Source organism: Sceloporus occidentalis, unplaced genomic scaffold (assembly GCF_023333645.1).
Source record: "Sceloporus occidentalis isolate IW3139 unplaced genomic scaffold, rSceOcc1.0.p SCAF_1, whole genome shotgun sequence".
In the NCBI taxonomy this organism is placed as follows: domain Eukaryota; kingdom Metazoa; phylum Chordata; class Lepidosauria; order Squamata; family Phrynosomatidae; genus Sceloporus; species Sceloporus occidentalis.
In genome coordinates, this window is record NW_028316981.1 from 182,065,112 (window position 1) to 182,073,747 (window position 8,636).

The window sequence follows — 8,636 nt, forward strand, 5'->3', positions numbered from 1 at the left end:
AACATCAATCTAGCTTGACTTTTAGTATACAACAGAGGTAGAAACTATTTGGTCCTCCAGATGTTGCTGGGCTGCGATTCCCAGCATTCCTTAGGCTTTCCTGGCCTAGGCTGGTGACACTTGCAGATGGCCATCTCTCAGGGATGTTTTAGCTGTAGATTCTGGCACTGGCAGGGGATTGGTCATTGGGATCTCTTTCAGTACAGTACTATAATTCTATGTCAGAATCCAACAACCATTAATCCTCACTAAATGCAAATCGAAAACAATTCAGTACCTTTAATTGCTTGTTTGAAGCAGATTGAAATAAAACATGCAAGCCTCCAAATTACCCCCATGTTTATTTCTTTTAAATGCTATATAATTGTGTCTAGTATTGTACATTTTTGCTGCATATCAAAAATTTGTGAAATACACCACCAGGAAAATTGTTTAGAAAAGATTAGGGAGATGTTATTTAAGACAAACTAACCATATACAGACAAGAATTCAAATGGACTGGGCTATGATAACATAAGATGTAAAAAAATATGCTAGTTTATAAAGTGTCACAAGTCAGTCTCAGTCTCTCTTTGCCTGCAGTATGAGATTAAACAAAACAAGTAAACTAGCAGTTGTAATTCCGCCTCGATCCCCAGGGAGAGGCGGGAAAATATAAATATATTATTATTATTATTATTATTATTATTATTATTATTATTGAACATGATAGGAACCTCCTAATAAGCTGATACACACACACACACACACACACACACACACACTTCTCCTTTCTTCATGGAGGGGAAATGTAAAATAGAGGGGTATCTTTTAAAAGTAATAATTGAAACAGGACCAACCTTAATCTGATTTCAAAGATACTCCATTGCAATGTTCATGTACAGGATTGTGACTAGTATCAAATTATCTATTTGCTTTACTCTTATGTCCACAGTGGCACACATCCTATAATTTTTGCTTCTTAACACCCTGGCCATATCCAGACATCATGTTAAACTGGCTGTCCTGATGTAATAAACAACAATGTACACAAGAAGCATCCTGGTTCACGAAAGCCATTTGCTCCTGTTTCACTTTTATGTTCACGAAGCCTGATAGACAAAACAAAAAGGGACAGTTTCAGTTACTTCTAAATCCAGGATTCTGTTTCAGAGTACCCCAAAAGGCCAGGAATGAAAGTCAGGCCCTATTCTCACTAGCCCATTCGCCCCGGATAGAACTGGGGCAGATTTGGCATGCCATTACCGAATCTCCCCGGAAAGAAGTTCACACTACCTTTGCCCCGATTGGGTCAGAGCAAGGAGGCCCCAGGCCCAGGTAAGGGAACCGCAGGAGGAGGAGGAGGAGGAGGAGGAGGAGGAGGAGGAGGAGGGAAAAGGAGTGCCATCATGCCATGCCACACTGTGCCAGCTCCTGGAGGCCCGAGTAAGAGAAGGGAGCCGGCATGAGGAGGAGGAGGAGGGGGGGAAGGGAGCACCGTGACGCCACACCACACCAGGTCCAAATTTCTCAGCATCTCACCTCCGCTCCCAGCCCAATGTCCTTGCCTTTTGCCTCCCCTTCCCTCCCAGCCCAATGCCCTTTCCTCCACAGTAGCATAAGCATTCATGTTAAAGCACCAGCATTCGCATAATCTGTCAAAAAATAAAATAAAATGTTGAAGCAGCTGAAATGACTGGTGCAAGAGGAGAGGCATGTTCACCCTCTGCCCGCCCTCTAACCTTGATCCCTCCCCCTAAATGACCCGATTATGACCAGGGCCAAGTTCACATTGGCCTGGCCTTGTTTATTTCAAAAAGACATGGGGAAATCCCCGGTTTTAAATATCCCGTGCCAAGGAGCATTTGCCCTGGATCTGGCATGCAAGCCCCAGATCCTGCTGTGATAAAACCAAGGCCAGTGTGAACTTCTTACTTTTAATCCGGGGTGGAAACCAGGGTATATGGTAGTGTGAATGGTCCCTCAGAAGGATACAAATGGTATGGGTGATCTCACCCCAGGTTTAGACAAAACAAATGGTTGTTTGTCCCTGGTTTATTAACTTTGTAGAAAGGAAGGAATGAGACACTTACAGACAGGATTTATCCATCAGCTTCTTTCTCATTCACATCAAATCGATATTTTTGGTTTAATGTGACATCCAGCCACTGCCCTTGTTACTTATGCACATACTTTTTGAGTCCTATGCAAAATATCAATGCCCAGCATGAAAACTTGTTTCAGTATAAACTGGACAGTTATTCACATGGGAGCACAGCAAACTGAACTACGGAAAAAGAGATTCCACCTAAACATTAGGAAGAACTTCCTGACAGTAAGAGCTGTTCGACAGTGGAAGACCCTGGCTCAAAGAGTGGTGGAGTCTCATTCATTGGAGGTAGGGTTGCCATATCCCGGTGGGGGGAACTTTCCCGCTTTTGGACCGTTCTGCACGGTCCCGCCATGGTTCTGGGTGCCCCCGGGGTTTTGTTAGGGTGCTGCCGCCACGGCGCCTTTGGCTGCTCTTGCGGCCGCTGCCTCCGCCACCAATGTGGCTGCTCATTTGGCTGCTCTTGTGGCCGCCGCACCCACCGCCACTGCCGCCGCCACCGGCACCAAGCAAGCCCCCAGAGATCCGCGTGGGCGCACGCAGGGCTTAATTTGAGGCTGGAGCTCCTAGGCTCTGGCAGGCTGGCCAATAGCGGAACAGCCCGCCCCCTGCTTCAGGAGTCTGTGACTCCTGGCAGGGGGCGGGGCTGTTCCAGCTCTCTGCCCCCATTGGCCGCCCAGCTTAAAGGGGAGGAGCTCTCCTCTGTTTGCTCCCCGCGGGCCGGCGAGGAACTTCTGAGGCGGTGGGAGGGCAGCAGCGGGCAAGTGGGGATAAGGGAAGGCAAGCGGGGTTAATGGAGGGCAAGCGGGGGCAAGGGAGGGCAAGCGGGGGCAAGGGGGAGCAAGCGAGGGCAATATTATTGTTATTAGCACCCAAAGACCTAGCTGTGTGAGTCAGTTTGCAAAGGGACCTTCCATGGTTATCAATATTATTGTTATTAGCACCCAAAGACCTAGCTGTGTGACATCAGTTTGCAAAGGGACCTTCCATGATTATTGTTGTTATTATTATTATTATTCAAAGACCTAGCTGTGTGAGTCTAGACTAGAGCAGGGCTGCCCAGCAGATGGGCAGGCCTGGTTGTGGCCCAGGGGACTGGTCACCCTGCAAGAGGTGTATTGGGGAGAAATCTGTGTGTGTGGATTATGGCTGTGGTGTGTTTGTATAACTTGATGGCTGTGGTGTGTCTGTGTTGTTGCATGCTTTCCAGTTGTTCAGGACTCATGTCACACTCTCTCAGCCTCACAGAAATGGGGATTCAAAAATGGGTTTTTTCTTGGCAAGATTTCTCTTTGCCATCTTTCTGTGAGGCTGAGACAGTGTAACATAGTCAATGTCACCCTCTGGATTTCATAGCTGAGTTTGCATTCAAACCCTGATCTCCAGAGTCATGGTTCAGTGCTCAAACCATACATGACACTGTATGGCAAGAGGCCATGTTAAATAAAGCCATGTTAAATGCCGAAATGTGTGTCGTGTGTGTTTTGGAATGGAGGGGGAAGGTTTGGCCAGAAAGGGAAGTACATTTCTGCCATCTGTCTAGGAATAATGCCAAAATGTCCTCCATTTTGATCATGCCTAAGAAAAATGCATTTCTATTAACATTTTTTAAAAGCAGCAATTTTTTCACGTGTCCTCCATTTTTTATAAAAAAAGTGTCCTCCATTTGAAAACCTTGTCCTACATTTGTCCCGGTTTGGAGGTCCTGACTTATGGCAACCCTATTTGGAGGTTTTTTAATAGAATCTGTCGGGAGTGCTTTGGCTGCATGTTCCGACATGACAGGGGATTGGACTGGATGGCCCTTGGGGTCTCTTTCAACTCTATGATTCTATTTAGGGTTTTGTTACAGATCAAGTGGACCCTTCTTTACATGTCTCCCACCAATATTACTGATTGGCTATTGCTGCAGGTTAACCTTTGCCTACATACCCACCGTCCAACTTTTTGGATCATTTCTGAGCTCCGTTTCCCTTCCTTCAACCTAGATGGGAAAGATAATAAAAGAAAATGTAAGGTACTTTGCCTGAAGAGAGCCAGCAAAGTGTAGTGGCTTGGATTTTGGACTTCGAAGATCAAGATTCAACTCCCTGCCTGGCCATGGAAACCCCACTTGGTGATTTTGGGCAAGTTACACATTCTCAGCCTCAGAGGAAGGCAAAGGTAAACCTCCTCTGAAAAAATCTTGCCATGAAAAACTCAATATAAGGTCACCTTATGGTTGCTATAAGTAAGAAATAGCTTGAAGGCATACAGCAGCAACATTGTCTAAAGTTCAAGCCAGTCCGCCTAACTTAAGAAAAAACTGTAGGATAGCCTATGGACACAGTTGTTAGCTTTAAAATCGTGAAGTCCAGCAAGTGAGGAACCTTTTTCTGAGAATTTTTTTTAAACAGTACAACTAAACATCTAGCTACAAAATAAGTTCACTTTGAAAAGGGGGAAACCAGGCAGTAAAAGGGAAGATAACAAACATCCCTGAATTCCAGATAAGATCAATAAAGTAAAATTAGCTTAGGACATTTTTTCTTGCTTCAGTTGACACCCAAGAAAATGATCTGAGGGAGATCATCTATAGCTTTCTGATTGATGTTGCTGGAGAGTCAGAAAGTGAGAGTATGGTATATGTTCACCTTTATGAGAATCTGTGTGTGGATGTGAATTTTTTTTTTGTTGTTTAAAATCACTTTAAAATATATATCTGAAAGAATTGAAAACAAGGAAATGTGCATAAAACACTACTCATTCACAAAAGAAAGTTGAAAAGACATGACCATTAGTGAAGATATATGATTACCCCGGAAGCCAATTTGCAATATAGATTTTGAAAACAAAGCAAAAATGATGACAATGCAATAACAATAGAGAGGGGGGAAACTATTGACAGAAGAAAGAGGGCATGAGCTAATTGTAACTCAGATTAATTGTATGTCACACATAAATGTATATTACAGCAGAGATGGACCAACTTTAGGATTGCACTACTTGTTTTGTTTTTACAACAACCAATTGGAATCTGGGAGTTTAAAAGTGGCTAATCTGGAACAGGGTTCCAATCTTGCTTCTGCCATATTAACTCATTGGGTGACTCTGGTCAAGTCACACACTCTCAGCTACAGAAGATGACAATGCCCCCCCCCCCCAGAATAAACATGCCAAGAAAACCCCACGATAGGTTTACCATAGGGTTGCTTTAACTTGGAAAGCTTATAACAACAACAACCTGGAACAGAGTACCTCTTGAACATATAGTTAGTTCAGTCTTACAGGTGGTTTACAGTCCTTCCAAATAAAAACACACAGTGTTTTTTGCAAATTGTTCTTCATTGTAGCAATCTACTGGGCAATCTACTTGATTCCCTCGAGAAAAGGCAGAATATAAACAAACAAACAATTGGGATTGGTGGGCTTTATTGTTACTGCTGTTGTTAGACCACTGGGAATCAGGAACTTTCTGATCTATTGTAAATTACCCCTGCATCTACTGCTTTAGTAGTGTATTCTGCCTCTTTTGTGTCAACAGTTGAATATTAGCCTGTTCTTTGGCAAGTGGAAATCTAGAATGGAGAGTGACTGTTTTGCTTTTGTTATGGGGAAAATAGGCAGAAAGAAAGCAATTTATAGCAGAGATGTTGCATTCTGAGAAAGGACTGAGCCTCACCTTTCCTTCTTCTTGGCTCTAAATTTCCCCAGAGCTGCTTTCAATTGAAAAAAAAAAGGAAATACATATTTAGTCTGATACATGTATTTGCACATTGCATACAATTTTCCCATGATGAGCCAGTGTGGTATAGTGCTTTGAGTGTTGGACTATGACTCCGATATTCTGAATCCCCACTTGGTCACGGAAAGCCATGGGGTGATCTTGGACAAGTTACACACTTTCTGTCTCAGAGGAAAGTAAAGACAAGCCATTACCTCGAAATAAATCTTGCCAAGAAAAAAAAAACATGATAGGTTCAGCTCAGGGTCATCATAAGTCAGAAATCACAATACACAACATGTCCCCATATAAACCATGATCCCTTCTGTTGGGTACCTTCTGTTTGTGAATCAAGATCTGCTGGGAACAAACCCTTTTCCGTGGTAGCACTTACATTATGGAAGAACTTTCACAAGACCATTAAAACCATTCAAGCTACACTTTAAAACATTTGCAAGGCTTTTAAATCATCTTAAACAGCTGTTGCTGCTTTACGTATCTATCTGTGCCAAATGTTTGTATCAATCCATCCATTCATTCATTCATTCATTCATTTTGCTCTCTTTATTAGCATTGCTGTTTTTAACATAATTGGCATTTATTCTATACATGATACGAAGAATTTCTCCTTGCCGGGAGAGAATGTAAATAGTGCAGATAAATTAATTAAGGTTTAAAAGTTGTCCTAATACCAATTGCTACACTGTGTAAGGAATTGCATGTCATAATAAATTATTTAGCCATTAAGGTGCCAAATGTTTTTTCTCTATTTCTGTTTTTCTTATCTCTGTGGTTTCTTTGCCGCAGATAACAGTCTCATCACTGTAGTATTGCATTCCACCCTAGAACTGATCTCTGTGTTTGTTTTGACTTTCTAGTTCAGTGCTACACAAAGTGATGGTCCCTGGACTGGTGCTAGTCCGCAAACTATCAACGGCCAGTCAACCAAGAGTCTCTAGGAAAGAAAGAGGCAGATGTAGCCAATGGGCATAAATACGGTACAGTCCGGGCACATTAACCCTTCCACCATCTGCCTGAGAAGTACTGCTGTAAAGTATATTTAAAGGGGAAGAATGCGCAAAAAAAAACCTTCTAGTCCAATACACACTGGGACTGGATACCAAATGTAGAATGACTAGCATATATTAGAGCCACTTTGAATGTGGCAGATCCCCTCCTCACTTGTTGTTGAGAATAAAAGCTATCTAATTAAAGGGAAGTTAGTCACTCATTTCCCAAGTGTGCTAAGTAGGAAAGTGAGAAAATGGACTGAACCTGTGAACAGGAAGCTTTAAGGACAAAATACTGGAATTAGTTTGAAATACCTTTTTTTTAAAAAAATACTGTATATACTCATGGATAAGTCTAGAAATTTTAATCAAAAAGTTGACCCCAAAAACTGAGTCAGTGTACCCACATGACTTAATAGTTTTTCATCCTTTAATTCTATCCAACTATTAATCCACTCTAGACAACTGGCATAAAAATATAATTTTAAATTTGGAATCCCTAGTCCACCTCTATCTTTATCATCTGTCAGTGTTGTCCACTTTATCCTTGCTTTTTTTCTTGTTGTATATTATTGGTAAGTTTTGAAATAGATATAATATTTTAGGTAATACACACATTTTTATTATTGCTATTTTTCCCAATAGTGATAATTGTAATTTGGACCACTTACCCATATTTTTTTTTATCTCTTGCCATCCCGATTTATAATTATTATCCAATAAGTCACTGTTTTTCTTCATGAAAATTCTAATAAAGATTAAAAAATAAAAAAAAATGTATCCACATGACAATGTAAGTACAGTGGGCCCTCCCCTTATGTGGGGGATCCGTTTTGGATCCCCTCATGTAAGGGAAAATCCATGTATACTTGCATTCCATTGGAAACAATGGGGCACATGCACGCGGCAGCACAGACGCACACGCCACTGTTTTTCTCCCCGTGTGGTTTCTGCTTATGCTGGAAGCCGCATATAGTGCACCTGCATATGGCGCGGGTGCACTGTACTGTGTTTTAACTCTTATAAAACAAGGAACCATGTCCTGGTGAAAGGCAAGAGTATATTCTGTCCTGGAAGCACTGACCACCCCACCCACTCTCTCATCCATCCAGCCTTTAGGGTGAACGCAAATAGTTATGTCTGCTGGAATTTTGTCTGGAATGCAGTGATCTGACAATGGCTGGGCCCGCACAGGCCAGAATGTTCCAGCTGCAGCCCAGACTATTCTGGCCCTGGCCCTGCCCACATATCCCCGTTACCTTGGGCACTCCATTGAGATGCCAGGTGGCTGTTTGCACCTGTGTCCTCCATGCCAGCCAGTGCCACCACTGTTGGTGCAAGTCTCTCGCTCTGAGGTCAGAACAAGATGCCCAGTATTGCTCACATGGCTGGGCACCTTATTCTAACCTCAGTGCAAGTACTTTACACCAGGAGCATGAGCATTGGGCAGCACAGCAGGATGGGTTGTAAACAGCCACCCAGTGTCGCAATGGAGATGTCTGGATTTTGGGGAACATCTGAAGAAAAAGTTGTTTTTAAAAAACATCTTAATGGTGTTGTACCTTATGTTTTGTGCTGAACTGGCCGAACATTAGTTATCTAGTCAGTTTGTACCAGAACTGAGGTTTGGGCCCTGTGTTGTCTGGACTGTTCACAGTGGAAAAGGGGGAGGATGTTTTATTTGGTTCATGCAGACAACCCCATTAACATCATGTGGATCTCTGTAAAATGTGCTAAAAGGGACACAGTTCAAGACAATTTGAGTTCTGTATGAATTAAAGCAGCTCTTTGAGGGTAAAAACTGAACACAGCTTTTAAAGTTTCACGTTGTCCT